Consider the following 14,102-nt stretch of genomic DNA (forward strand, 5'->3'; position numbering starts at 1 on the left):
AAGAGACTCGGCATCACACTTATTCTTGGTGGACAAGTGACCGTGGATGTAGGCAGGGACTTGGTGTCCTAACCGAACCACGTTAAATCGTGTGTCTTGGTGTCTTCACGGGAGTTTGCATATTCTCTCCCTTACCTCCTTACTTACCGCATTACGTTTTCGCATTTACTCTATTTTGCGTGCCTTTACTTTCCTAGTTAGTTTGATTAGGATTGGCTATAGGTTGCAAGTCTTTTGGGGTAAGTAAATAGTAGCATAGATAAACCTTAGTCATAACTAGCATGTGTAGGACGTGTTAGATTTATCTTATGCAAGTAGGTTGAGCCCTAGGTTAGAAAGTAAATTAGCGACCCTATTCACCCCCTCCCCCTCTAGGGTCGGACACCCCGGTGATCCTTACAATTGGTATCAGAGCTTGGTCTCACGCCTCTTACGAGGATTAGCTAATTCCATTAGTAAATTTGTGAGAAAGCTCGTATGAGACGCGTCGACTTCACCGTCGAGTGAGTATTATGTCCGGGGAAGGGATGCGTACCGATGGGGCTCCGTTTTTCGATGGCACGAGTTTTCCACGATGGAAAGTGCTTATGCAAGCACATCTTCAAGCCCAGGGGCTTGATGTTTGGCGTATCACCGAGTTGGGCAAAAAGAATGAGACTAAGGCCGAGAAGCAATATGATGCCATTGCTAAATCTACTTTATTGTCCTCTTTATGTGATAGTGTTTTTAATCGTGTTTTTGCTTGTGAAAATACTCATAAGCTATGGAAGCAAATTGTCGAGAATCATGAGGGCACAAAGGATGTTGCCAATCAAAAATATCATATTCTCGGCGAGGAGCTGAGTAGCTTTAAGCAACTTCCCAATGAAAATGCTCATGACATGTATTCACGATTAAATACTCTTGTCAATGAAATCAATGCCTTAGGTCTCAATCAATTTAAAGATGAAGAAATCAACCGCAAGATTCTCCGAAGCCTTCGCAAGCCCGACTACGACATCATCAACACACTCTTGCAAAAGGAAGACCTTATCAAGCTCACACCAAACCAAGTTATTAATCAAATCATCACCCATGAATATAGTATGGGGATGACAAAGAAGAAGGAGCAAGAGTCCACCTCTTCTTCAAGCCGCAAGAGTCTCGCCGCCAAGCACTCATGCAAGCACCAACCAAGGCGACAAAACTCATCAAGCTCAAGTGAACAAGAAGAAGAGGATGAGGAAGAAAGTGATGATGAATCAAGTTCAAGTAAGGATGAAGAATACCCAAGCGACGTGCTATATCACTACCACAAGATAGTCAATCATGTATATGAGCTCTATGAGCTTGGGTACAGAACTCTCATTAGAGAGAGTGCGGTAGGGATGGAGAAGATGGCAAAGAAAAAGAGCAAGTCAAGAGCTCAAGCTCTCTCCGCCATCCACAAGCTCAAGAAAAGTGGTAAAAGCTCAAGAAGCAAGAACATCAAAGATTCCAAGAGCTCCACCACTCGTCGCCCTCAGAGATTATCACCACCACCCATGTGTCTTATGGCACAAGGTAATAGCTATGTAAGTGATGACTCCTCCTCAAATGATGAATCCGATGTTGAAACCGATGAAACTAGTGAGATGATGACACTCCTCCATAATCAACAAGAACATCTCATTAAACAAAATAAGGAAATCAAAACTCTCAAAGCTAAAGAAAAGCTTCATGCCTCATTTGTCTCAAGATATGAGAACTTGCTAAACAAATACAATTTGTTAGACAATGAGCATGAAGAGCTTAAAATGAAATATGAGAGTCTTGAATCTAAAAGTGAATCATCATCGGATAAATCATTTTCTTGCAATATTCCTTGTGCAACACCTATCATCAAGGTATATGCGTCTACCTCTTGTGATCTAACCCTATGCAATGAGGATGTGATTGTAGAAACATGTGATGATCTCATTCCTAAGGAAAATGATGAGCTCAAACAAGAGGTAGAAATGCTAATGGCGGATTTGAGGTGGCTCAAAGACAAAGGCACACAAGGGCAAGTCCAACCTTCTCAAGATAACACCTCCGCGGGCGTGAAGAAGCTTGAGAAGGGAGAAACCGTGACTTGCTTCAAGTGTTGCAAAGAAGGCCACAAGTCCTACCAATGTAAGGAGAAAGAGGGCGAAGCAAAGGGCAAAGAAAATGGCAAGCCCAAAAACTTGAACAAGAGCAAGAAGGGACACAAGAAGGCTAAGGAGATCAAGAAAAACACATCTCCATACTTGAAGGCTTCATACATGTACACCAAGCCCACCCACAAGAACAAGCAAAAGAGCAACCACTACATACTTGAAAAGAAGAAGAATGGCAAGGTGGTGGTTCATGTCATGGGGTGGAGAACATATGGATGGAACCGGCCTATTTGGGTGCCCAAGGATATTATTCATACCATGGATGGCTCTCAAAAGGTTTGGATCCCTAAAACTTAGGCGCCAAACAAGCACTACGGGGAATTTAGAGGCTTGGCAAGGTTTGGGATGCATGAGTAGGGATGCATCATGCAAAGTTGAATTAAAGCCATGTTGTGGATTAAAGATTAGTGACCCAAATTCCCCTCCCCTACATATGATGTAATGAGCAAGGTAAAAGGATGATCTCAATTTCATTTGATTTCCTTCATGCATCATTGTAGCTCAATGCCTCTCTAGGATTGCATAATCTTATCTTTACTATTGATATCTTTCATTTGATATGCCTTTCTAGAAATTTCACATGGTAGGTTATCCATGCTTTATCACATCTTGTTGCAACCTACATGAGCTTAATTGATTCTCTCACATGGCATATGTCTTCCATAGCATATCTTGCAATTTGACATCTCTCATATTCGTGGTAAAAATGCTTTTGATATCAATTGCTTGCTTATGGTGCCATGATTAGCAAGTTATAAAGTTAAATCCCCATTATGTGAATTACAAGTGCATACATTTGTTTAAAAGTGATTCAAACTCTAGTGCACACATTTAGGGGGAGCTAACTCTATAGCTTATGTTTGTGTGACTAATATGCTTTACAAGTGCTATTTGTTGTAGTCACCTAGAGCTATCTTCATGAGTTCAATTTTTTTTTGAACACTACCCCTACAAGTCACAATTGGCATCACAACTGGTGTCAAGACAGGAGGTGCCACAAGCTTTGAAAAATGGGGAGCTTGTTCAAACAAAGGGAGATATGCCAAATTTAGTGGGTATAACACTCTATCACTAGTAAATTCCTTTTGCTACTAATGCTCCTTGCTGTTAGTGGTTATGAAGTTTTTAGGTGTTTGATGACAAAGGGGGAGAAATGTACCCTAAAAGCAAGCAAATAATTTGGAGTGAATGATGCCATTAGAAAGTGGGAGGAATGGAAAATGCAATGCAAAAGGATGCATGGTGATAGGGGGAGGTACTTAGTCAATATGGGGGAGAAGTGCAAATTGATGATCCCATGGACCAAGGTACAAAAATTTTCATTGCTCATATGGTTCAAACCACACAATTGTCTTACATTGGCCACAAGCCATTATTTCACAATTGCTATCAAGCCGGAAGCATTTCGTCCTATGGACTAATCAAATGCCGGTGGCTTTTTAAATGAGCATTGAAATGTCATCCGAGCAAGCTAATTAGTTTCTAACTTTTCAAATTGGTATCGATTTGATATTCTTGCAATTCATCTTGCTTGCTTTGGTTGTGTTGTCATCAATCACCAAAAAGTGGAGATTGTAGGGAAAATGGCCTCTTATGCCACTTTTCAATATAATGTTTTGGTGATTGATATAGACAACACAACACTTGGACTAATACGATTATTTAGATGATATCCTCAGGCTTTTAGGTTCAAGTGATGACAAATAGAAGGAAGGCGAAGCTAGACCCGATGGATAAGAATTGAAGAGACTGTGAAGAAATGAAGTCAAAACAAACAAGACAGAGATAATTTGCTATCACCGGTTAAACCAATGATGAGCAAATTGCACTCACCGGTGCAATGGACCCAGAAGCTGAGGCTAGGGTTTTGCATCGGTTAAACCAATGACAAAGAAAAGACATACGTTGGTGCAATGACTGAAGTGAAGTCAGACACAGAGGGACACCGGTTGAACCGGTGATGAAGGAAAAGTGAACGTCGGTGTAATTGTCCAGAGAGTTGGTTTTTTGGGAATCAGGGGACAGTTACATTCACCTGTTAAACCGACGATACATCGGTTGATTGCTCGTACAAGTAACTGATAGTTTTTTAGTGGGCAGTTTACATTCACCGGTTGAACCGACGATGGCTATTGGAGGAGCGTCGGTTTAACCGGCGTTACGTACTTTTTCTATCAGCTTTCCTCCAACTGCTCTTTTGGGGTATGTGGCTATATATACCCCCAAGGCCGGGTCATTTGCAGAGGTTGGAGACTCTGGAAGTTCTATTAAAGATCAACATCAATTCCATCCACCATATTGAGCTTAGTGCCACATTCAAGCTTAGAATAGCTTAGTGCAAGTGTGAGCTTGAGAAGCTTAGTGCTTGGGAGGACTTGATCTTGCGAGATCAACCTTGAGCAAAGTCATGCTGTGGCAAGCAACCGTGTACTCGTCGTGTGACCCTCCGACTTAGTGTGGAGAGGCAATGACACTTTGTGCGGGGAAGGAGACCCCTCTTGGTGAGAAGCTCTGATAGTGAAGACGGTGCCATTGGTGACGCTTCCAGAGAGACGGTGGCGGTGGCCTTGTCTTGGTGACTTGGCGTCACTTAGCCTTTGCTTGCCGGAAGCCTTGGTGGCGAACGCAAGACGGTGATCAAGCGAAGAGACTCGGCATCACACTTATTCTTGGTGGACAAGTGACCGTGGATGTAGGCAGGGACTTGGTGTCCTAACCGAACCACGTTAAATCGTGTGTCTTGGTGTCTTCACGGGAGTTTGCATATTCTCTCCCTTACCTCCTTACTTACCGCATTACGTTTTCGCATTTACTCTATCTTGCGTGCCTTTACTTTCCTAGTTAGTTTGATTAGGATTGGCTATAGGTTGCAAGTCTTTTGGGGTAAGTAAATAGTAGCATAGATAAACCTTAGTCATAACTAGCATGTGTAGGACGTGTTAGATTTATCTTATGCAAGTAGGTTGAGCCCTAGGTTAGAAAGTAAATTAGCGACCCTATTCACCCCCTCCCCCTCTAGGGTCGGACACCCCGGTGATCCTTACAATTGGTATCAGAGCTTGGTCTCACGCCTCTTACGAGGATTAGCTAATTCCATTAGTAAATTTGTGAGAAAGCTCGTATAAGACGCGTCGACTTCACCGTCGAGTGAGTATTATGTCCGGGGAAGGGATGCGTACCGATGGGGCTCCGTTTTTCGATGGCACGAGTTTTCCACGATGGAAAGTGCTTATGCAAGCACATCTTCAAGCCCAGGGGCTTGATGTTTGGCGTATCACCGAGTTGGGCAAAAAGAATGAGACTAAGGCCGAGAAGCAATATGATGCCATTGCTAAATCTACTTTATTGTCCTCTTTATGTGATAGTGTTTTTAATCGTGTTTTTGCTTGTGAAAATACTCATAAGCTATGGAAGCAAATTGTCGAGAATCATGAGGGCACAAAGGATGTTGCCAATCAAAAATATCATATTCTCGGCGAGGAGCTGAGTAGCTTTAAGCAACTTCCCAATGAAAATGCTCATGACATGTATTCACGATTAAATACTCTTGTCAATGAAATCAATGCCTTAGGTCTCAATCAATTTAAAGATGAAGAAATCAACCGCAAGATTCTCCGAAGCCTTCGCAAGCCCGACTACGACATCATCAACACACTCTTGCAAAAGGAAGACCTTATCAAGCTCACACCAAACCAAGTTATTAATCAAATCATCACCCATGAATATAGTATGGGGATGACAAAGAAGAAGGAGCAAGAGTCCACCTCTTCTTCAAGCCGCAAGAGTCTCGCCGCCAAGCACTCATGCAAGCACCAACCAAGGCGACAAAACTCATCAAGCTCAAGTGAACAAGAAGAAGAGGATGAGGAAGAAAGTGATGATGAATCAAGTTCAAGTAAGGATGAAGAATACCCAAGCGACGTGCTATATCACTACCACAAGATAGTCAATCATGTATATGAGCTCTATGAGCTTGGGTACAGAACTCTCATTAGAGAGAGTGCGGTAGGGATGGAGAAGATGGCAAAGAAAAAGAGCAAGTCAAGAGCTCAAGCTCTCTCCGCCATCCACAAGCTCAAGAAAAGTGGTAAAAGCTCAAGAAGCAAGAACATCAAAGATTCCAAGAGCTCCACCACTCGTCGCCCTCAGAGATTATCACCACCACCCATGTGTCTTATGGCACAAGGTAATAGCTATGTAAGTGATGACTCCTCCTCAAATGATGAATCCGATGTTGAAACCGATGAAACTAGTGAGATGATGACACTCCTCCATAATCAACAAGAACATCTCATTAAACAAAATAAGGAAATCAAAACTCTCAAAGCTAAAGAAAAGCTTCATGCCTCATTTGTCTCAAGATATGAGAACTTGCTAAACAAATACAATTTGTTAGACAATGAGCATGAAGAGCTTAAAATGAAATATGAGAGTCTTGAATCTAAAAGTGAATCATCATCGGATAAATCATTTTCTTGCAATATTCCTTGTGCAACACCTATCATCAAGGTATATGCGTCTACCTCTTGTGATCTAACCCTATGCAATGAGGATGTGATTGTAGAAACATGTGATGATCTCATTCCTAAGGAAAATGATGAGCTCAAACAAGAGGTAGAAAGGCTAATGGCGGATTTGAGGTGGCTCAAAGACAAAGGCACACAAGGGCAAGTCCAACCTTCTCAAGATAACACCTCCGCGGGCGTGAAGAAGCTTGAGAAGGGAGAAACCGTGACTTGCTTCAAGTGTTGCAAAGAAGGCCACAAGTCCTACCAATGTAAGGAGAAAGAGGGCGAAGCAAAGGGCAAAGAAAATGGCAAGCCCAAAAACTTGAACAAGAGCAAGAAGGGACACAAGAAGGCTAAGGAGATCAAGAAAAACACATCTCCATACTTGAAGGCTTCATACATGTACACCAAGCCCACCCACAAGAACAAGCAAAAGAGCAACCACTACATACTTGAAAAGAAGAAGAATGGCAAGGTGGTGGTTCATGTCATGGGGTGGAGAACATATGGATGGAACCGGCCTATTTGGGTGCCCAAGGATATTATTCATACCATGGATGGCTCTCAAAAGGTTTGGATCCCTAAAACTTAGGCGCCAAACAAGCACTACGGGGAATTTAGAGGCTTGGCAAGGTTTGGGATGCATGAGTAGGGATGCATCATGCAAAGTTGAATTAAAGCCATGTTGTGGATTAAAGATTAGTGACCCAAATTCCCCTCCCCTACATATGATGTAATGAGCAAGGTAAAAGGATGATCTCAATTTCATTTGATTTCCTTCATGCATCATTGTAGCTCAATGCCTCTCTAGGATTGCATAATCTTATCTTTACTATTGATATCTTTCATTTGATATGCCTTTCTAGAAATTTCACATGGTAGGTTATCCATGCTTTATCACATCTTGTTGCAACCTACATGAGCTTAATTGATTCTCTCACATGGCATATGTCTTCCATAGCATATCTTGCAATTTGACATCTCTCATATTCGTGGTAAAAATGCTTTTGATATCAATTGCTTGCTTATGGTGCCATGATTAGCAAGTTATAAAGTTAAATCCCCATTATGTGAATTACAAGTGCATACATTTGTTTAAAAGTGATTCAAACTCTAGTGCACACATTTAGGGGGAGCTAACTCTATAGCTTATGTTTGTGTGACTAATATGCTTTACAAGTGCTATTTGTTGTAGTCACCTAGAGCTATCTTCATGAGTTCAATTTTTTTTTGAACACTACCCCTACAAGTCACAATTGGCATCACAACTGGTGTCAAGACAGGAGGTGCCACAAGCTTTGAAAAATGGGGAGCTTGTTCAAACAAAGGGAGATATGCCAAATTTAGTGGGTATAACACTCTATCACTAGTAAATTCCTTTTGCTACTAATGCTCCTTGCTGTTAGTGGTTATGAAGTTTTTAGGTGTTTGATGACAAAGGGGGAGAAATGTACCCTAAAAGCAAGCAAATAATTTGGAGTGAATGATGCCATTAGAAAGTGGGAGGAATGGAAAATGCAATGCAAAAGGATGCATGGTGATAGGGGGAGGTACTTAGTCAATATGGGGGAGAAGTGCAAATTGATGATCCCATGGACCAAGGTACAAAAATTTTCATTGCTCATATGGTTCAAACCACACAATTGTCTTACATTGGCCACAAGCCATTATTTCACAATTGCTATCAAGCCGGAAGCATTTCGTCCTATGGACTAATCAAATGCCGGTGGCTTTTTAAATGAGCATTGAAATGTCATCCGAGCAAGCTAATTAGTTTCTAACTTTTCAAATTGGTATCGATTTGATATTCTTGCAATTCATCTTGCTTGCTTTGGTTGTGTTGTCATCAATCACCAAAAAGTGGAGATTGTAGGGAAAATGGCCTCTTATGCCACTTTTCAATATAATGTTTTGGTGATTGATATAGACAACACAACACTTGGACTAATACGATTATTTAGATGATATCCTCAGGCTTTTAGGTTCAAGTGATGACAAATAGAAGGAAGGCGAAGCTAGACCCGATGGATAAGAATTGAAGAGACTGTGAAGAAATGAAGTCAAAACAAACAAGACAGAGATAATTTGCTATCACCGGTTAAACCAATGATGAGCAAATTGCACTCACCGGTGCAATGGACCCAGAAGCTGAGGCTAGGGTTTTGCATCGGTTAAACCAATGACAAAGAAAAGACATACGTTGGTGCAATGACTGAAGTGAAGTCAGACACAGAGGGACACCGGTTGAACCGGTGATGAAGGAAAAGTGAACGTCGGTGTAATTGTCCAGAGAGTTGGTTTTTTGGGAATCAGGGGACAGTTACATTCACCTGTTAAACCGACGATACATCGGTTGATTGCTCGTACAAGTAACTGATAGTTTTTTAGTGGGCAGTTTACATTCACCGGTTGAACCGACGATGGCTATTGGAGGAGCGTCGGTTTAACCGGCGTTACGTACTTTTTCTATCAGCTTTCCTCCAACTGCTCTTTTGGGGTATGTGGCTATATATACCCCCAAGGCCGGGTCATTTGCAGAGGTTGGAGACTCTGGAAGTTCTATTAAAGATCAACATCAATTCCATCCACCATATTGAGCTTAGTGCCACATTCAAGCTTAGAATAGCTTAGTGCAAGTGTGAGCTTGAGAAGCTTAGTGCTTGGGAGGACTTGATCTTGCGAGATCAACCTTGAGCAAAGTCATGCTGTGGCAAGCAACCGTGTACTCGTCGTGTGACCCTCCGACTTAGTGTGGAGAGGCAATGACACTTTGTGCGGGGAAGGAGACCCCTCTTGGTGAGAAGCTCTGATAGTGAAGACGGTGCCATTGGTGACGCTTCCAGAGAGACGGTGGCGGTGGCCTTGTCTTGGTGACTTGGCGTCACTTAGCCTTTGCTTGCCGGAAGCCTTGGTGGCGAACGCAAGACGGTGATCAAGCGAAGAGACTCGGCATCACACTTATTCTTGGTGGACAAGTGACCGTGGATGTAGGCAGGGACTTGGTGTCCTAACCGAACCACGTTAAATCGTGTGTCTTGGTGTCTTCACGGGAGTTTGCATATTCTCTCCCTTACCTCCTTACTTACCGCATTACGTTTTCGCATTTACTCTATCTTGCGTGCCTTTACTTTCCTAGTTAGTTTGATTAGGATTGGCTATAGGTTGCAAGTCTTTTGGGGTAAGTAAATAGTAGCATAGATAAACCTTAGTCATAACTAGCATGTGTAGGACGTGTTAGATTTATCTTATGCAAGTAGGTTGAGCCCTAGGTTAGAAAGTAAATTAGCGACCCTATTCACCCCCTCCCCCTCTAGGGTCGGACACCCCGGTGATCCTTACAATTGGTATCAGAGCTTGGTCTCACGCCTCTTACGAGGATTAGCTAATTCCATTAGTAAATTTGTGAGAAAGCTCGTATGAGACGCGTCGACTTCACCGTCGAGTGAGTATTATGTCCGGGGAAGGGATGCGTACCGATGGGGCTCCGTTTTTCGATGGCACGAGTTTTCCACGATGGAAAGTGCTTATGCAAGCACATCTTCAAGCCCAGGGGCTTGATGTTTGGCGTATCACCGAGTTGGGCAAAAAGAATGAGACTAAGGCCGAGAAGCAATATGATGCCATTGCTAAATCTACTTTATTGTCCTCTTTATGTGATAGTGTTTTTAATCGTGTTTTTGCTTGTGAAAATACTCATAAGCTATGGAAGCAAATTGTCGAGAATCATGAGGGCACAAAGGATGTTGCCAATCAAAAATATCATATTCTCGGCGAGGAGCTGAGTAGCTTTAAGCAACTTCCCAATGAAAATGCTCATGACATGTATTCACGATTAAATACTCTTGTCAATGAAATCAATGCCTTAGGTCTCAATCAATTTAAAGATGAAGAAATCAACCGCAAGATTCTCCGAAGCCTTCGCAAGCCCGACTACGACATCATCAACACACTCTTGCAAAAGGAAGACCTTATCAAGCTCACACCAAACCAAGTTATTAATCAAATCATCACCCATGAATATAGTATGGGGATGACAAAGAAGAAGGAGCAAGAGTCCACCTCTTCTTCAAGCCGCAAGAGTCTCGCCGCCAAGCACTCATGCAAGCACCAACCAAGGCGACAAAACTCATCAAGCTCAAGTGAACAAGAAGAAGAGGATGAGGAAGAAAGTGATGATGAATCAAGTTCAAGTAAGGATGAAGAATACCCAAGCGACGTGCTATATCACTACCACAAGATAGTCAATCATGTATATGAGCTCTATGAGCTTGGGTACAGAACTCTCATTAGAGAGAGTGCGGTAGGGATGGAGAAGATGGCAAAGAAAAAGAGCAAGTCAAGAGCTCAAGCTCTCTCCGCCATCCACAAGCTCAAGAAAAGTGGTAAAAGCTCAAGAAGCAAGAACATCAAAGATTCCAAGAGCTCCACCACTCGTCGCCCTCAGAGATTATCACCACCACCCATGTGTCTTATGGCACAAGGTAATAGCTATGTAAGTGATGACTCCTCCTCAAATGATGAATCCGATGTTGAAACCGATGAAACTAGTGAGATGATGACACTCCTCCATAATCAACAAGAACATCTCATTAAACAAAATAAGGAAATCAAAACTCTCAAAGCTAAAGAAAAGCTTCATGCCTCATTTGTCTCAAGATATGAGAACTTGCTAAACAAATACAATTTGTTAGACAATGAGCATGAAGAGCTTAAAATGAAATATGAGAGTCTTGAATCTAAAAGTGAATCATCATCGGATAAATCATTTTCTTGCAATATTCCTTGTGCAACACCTATCATCAAGGTATATGCGTCTACCTCTTGTGATCTAACCCTATGCAATGAGGATGTGATTGTAGAAACATGTGATGATCTCATTCCTAAGGAAAATGATGAGCTCAAACAAGAGGTAGAAAGGCTAATGGCGGATTTGAGGTGGCTCAAAGACAAAGGCACACAAGGGCAAGTCCAACCTTCTCAAGATAACACCTCCGCGGGCGTGAAGAAGCTTGAGAAGGGAGAAACCGTGACTTGCTTCAAGTGTTGCAAAGAAGGCCACAAGTCCTACCAATGTAAGGAGAAAGAGGGCGAAGCAAAGGGCAAAGAAAATGGCAAGCCCAAAAACTTGAACAAGAGCAAGAAGGGACACAAGAAGGCTAAGGAGATCAAGAAAAACACATCTCCATACTTGAAGGCTTCATACATGTACACCAAGCCCACCCACAAGAACAAGCAAAAGAGCAACCACTACATACTTGAAAAGAAGAAGAATGGCAAGGTGGTGGTTCATGTCATGGGGTGGAGAACATATGGATGGAACCGGCCTATTTGGGTGCCCAAGGATATTATTCATACCATGGATGGCTCTCAAAAGGTTTGGATCCCTAAAACTTAGGCGCCAAACAAGCACTACGGGGAATTTAGAGGCTTGGCAAGGTTTGGGATGCATGAGTAGGGATGCATCATGCAAAGTTGAATTAAAGCCATGTTGTGGATTAAAGATTAGTGACCCAAATTCCCCTCCCCTACATATGATGTAATGAGCAAGGTAAAAGGATGATCTCAATTTCATTTGATTTCCTTCATGCATCATTGTAGCTCAATGCCTCTCTAGGATTGCATAATCTTATCTTTACTATTGATATCTTTCATTTGATATGCCTTTCTAGAAATTTCACATGGTAGGTTATCCATGCTTTATCACATCTTGTTGCAACCTACATGAGCTTAATTGATTCTCTCACATGGCATATGTCTTCCATAGCATATCTTGCAATTTGACATCTCTCATATTCGTGGTAAAAATGCTTTTGATATCAATTGCTTGCTTATGGTGCCATGATTAGCAAGTTATAAAGTTAAATCCCCATTATGTGAATTACAAGTGCATACATTTGTTTAAAAGTGATTCAAACTCTAGTGCACACATTTAGGGGGAGCTAACTCTATAGCTTATGTTTGTGTGACTAATATGCTTTACAAGTGCTATTTGTTGTAGTCACCTAGAGCTATCTTCATGAGTTCAATTTTTTTTTGAACACTACCCCTACAAGTCACAATTGGCATCACAACTGGTGTCAAGACAGGAGGTGCCACAAGCTTTGAAAAATGGGGAGCTTGTTCAAACAAAGGGAGATATGCCAAATTTAGTGGGTATAACACTCTATCACTAGTAAATTCCTTTTGCTACTAATGCTCCTTGCTGTTAGTGGTTATGAAGTTTTTAGGTGTTTGATGACAAAGGGGGAGAAATGTACCCTAAAAGCAAGCAAATAATTTGGAGTGAATGATGCCATTAGAAAGTGGGAGGAATGGAAAATGCAATGCAAAAGGATGCATGGTGATAGGGGGAGGTACTTAGTCAATATGGGGGAGAAGTGCAAATTGATGATCCCATGGACCAAGGTACAAAAATTTTCATTGCTCATATGGTTCAAACCACACAATTGTCTTACATTGGCCACAAGCCATTATTTCACAATTGCTATCAAGCCGGAAGCATTTCGTCCTATGGACTAATCAAATGCCGGTGGCTTTTTAAATGAGCATTGAAATGTCATCCGAGCAAGCTAATTAGTTTCTAACTTTTCAAATTGGTATCGATTTGATATTCTTGCAATTCATCTTGCTTGCTTTGGTTGTGTTGTCATCAATCACCAAAAAGTGGAGATTGTAGGGAAAATGGCCTCTTATGCCACTTTTCAATATAATGTTTTGGTGATTGATATAGACAACACAACACTTGGACTAATACGATTATTTAGATGATATCCTCAGGCTTTTAGGTTCAAGTGATGACAAATAGAAGGAAGGCGAAGCTAGACCCGATGGATAAGAATTGAAGAGACTGTGAAGAAATGAAGTCAAAACAAACAAGACAGAGATAATTTGCTATCACCGGTTAAACCAATGATGAGCAAATTGCACTCACCGGTGCAATGGACCCAGAAGCTGAGGCTAGGGTTTTGCATCGGTTAAACCAATGACAAAGAAAAGACATACGTCGGTGCAATGACTGAAGTGAAGTCAGACACAGAGGGACACCGGTTGAACCGGTGATGAAGGAAAAGTGAACGTCGGTGTAATTGTCCAGAGAGTTGGTTTTTCGGGAATCAGGGGACAGTTACATTCACCTGTTAAACCGACGATACGTCGGTTGATTGCTCGTACAAGTAACTGATAGTTTTTTAGTGGGCAGTTTACATTCACCGGTTGAACCGACGATACGTCGGTTGATTGCCCGTACAAGTAACGGATAGCTTAGTGCAAGTGTGAGCTTGAGAAGCTTAGTGCTTGGGAGGACTTGATCTTGCGAGATCGACCTTGAGCAAAGTCTTGCTGCAGCAAGCAACCGTGTACTCGTCGTGTGACCCTCCGACTTGGTGTGGAGAGACAATGACACTTTGTGCGGGGAAGGAGACCCCTCTTGGTGAGA

Source organism: Panicum virgatum, chromosome 2K (assembly GCF_016808335.1).
Source record: "Panicum virgatum strain AP13 chromosome 2K, P.virgatum_v5, whole genome shotgun sequence".
NCBI lineage: Eukaryota > Viridiplantae > Streptophyta > Magnoliopsida > Poales > Poaceae > Panicum > Panicum virgatum.